Source organism: Cebus imitator, unplaced genomic scaffold (assembly GCF_001604975.1).
Source record: "Cebus imitator isolate Cc_AM_T3 unplaced genomic scaffold, Cebus_imitator-1.0 Scaffold685, whole genome shotgun sequence".
NCBI lineage: Eukaryota > Metazoa > Chordata > Mammalia > Primates > Cebidae > Cebus > Cebus imitator.
Genome location: NW_016108000.1, coordinates 457974 through 460032, shown reverse-complemented (window position 1 = coordinate 460032; position 2059 = coordinate 457974).

The window sequence follows — 2059 nt, the reverse complement described above, 5'->3', positions numbered from 1 at the left end:
CCCAGCACTTTGGGAGGCCAAGGCAGGCAGACCACGAGGTCAAGAGATCGAGACCATCTTGACCAACATGATGGTGAAACTCCATCTCTAAAAATATGGAAAAATTAGCTGGGTGTGGTGATACGTGCCTGTAGTACCAGCTACTCATGAGGATGAGGCAGGAGAATTGCTTGAACCCGGGAGGTGGAGGTCGTAGTGAGCCGAGGTCGCACCACTGCACTCCAGCCTGGCACCTGGTGATGGAATGAGACTCTGTCTAAAAAAAAACTAGGTATTGATGGAACGTATCTCAAAATAATAAGAGCTACTTATGACAAACCCACAGTCAATATTATACTGAATGGGCAAAAATGGGAAGCATTCCCTTTGAAAACTGGCACAAGACAAGGATGCCCTCTCTTACCACTCCTATTCAAGATGTGTATTGGAAGTTCTGGCCAGGGCAATCAGGCAAGAGAAAGACATAAAGGGTATTCAATAGGAAGAGAGGAAGTCAAATTGTCTATGTTTGCAGAAAACATAATTTGATGTTTAGAAAACCCCATTATCTCAGCCCCAAAACTCCTTAAACTGATAAGAAACTTCAGCAAAGTCTCAGGATACCAAATCAATGTGCAAAAATCACAAGTATTCCTTTACACCAACTATAGACAAGCAGAGACCCAAATCTTGAATGACCTCCAATTCACAATTGCTACAAAAAGAATGAAATACCTAGACAGAAATACAGCTAACAAGGAATGTGAAGGACCTCTTCAAGGAGAACTAAAACCACTGCTCAAGAAAATAAGAGAGGACACAAGCAAATGGAAAAACATTTCATCCTCATGGATAAAAAAAATCAATATGGTGAAAATAGCCATACTGTCCAAAGTAATTTATAGATTCAATGCTATTCCCATCAAACTACCATTGACATTCTTCACAGAATTGGAAAAAAAATGTTTAAATTTCATATGGAATCAAGGAAGACACCATGTAGCCAAGACAATCCTAAGCAACAAGAACAAAGCTGGAGGCATCATGCTACCTGATTTCAAACTATACAAGGCTACAGTAACTGAAATAGTGACCAGAACAGCAAGGGAGTGGTACCAAAACAGACATATAGACCAATGGATCAGAACAGAAGCCTCTGAAATAACACCACACATCTACAACCATCTGATCATCAACCAATCTGACACAGACAAGCAATGGGGTAAAGATCTTCTATTCCATAAATGGTGCTGGGAAAACTGGCTAGCCATATGCAGAAAACTAAAACTGGACTCCTTCCTCAAACCTTATACAAAATTTAACTCAAGATGGATTAAAGACTTAAATGTGAAACCCCAAAGCATAAAAACCCTAAAAGAAAACCAAGGCAATATCATTCAGGACATAGGCATGGGCAAAGACTTCATGACGAAAATGCCAAAAGCAATTGCAACAAAAGTCAAAATTTACAAATGGGATCTAATTAAACTAAAGAGCTTCTGCACAGCAAAAGAAACTATCATCATGGTGAACAGGCAACCCACAGAATGGGAGATTTTTGAAGTCTACTCATCTGACAAGGGTCTAATATTCAGAATTTACAAGGAACATAAACAAATTTACAAGAAAAACCAATCAACCCAACAAAAAGTGGGCAAAGGATATGAACTGGCACTTCTCAAAAGAAGACATTTACATGGCCAACAAACATATGAAAAAAGCCCAACATCACTGATCATTAGAGAAATGCACATCAGAACCATAATGAGATACCATCATCTTACGCCAGTTAGAATGGTGAATATTAAAAAGTCAAGAAACAATAGATGCTGGCGAGGCTATGGACAAACAGGGAAGCCTTTACATTGTTGTGAATGTAAATTACTTCAACCATTGTGGAACACAGTATGGTGATTCCTCAATTATCTAGAACCAGAAATACCATTTGACCCAGCAATCCCATTGTTGAGACATGGTTATTTTCTATTACAAGAATCTGGTTATTTTCTATTAAGCCCACAATCGAGTTTTGAACATTCTAAGATAATACCATTTATTTCACTGTCTGGTTTTTTTGAAA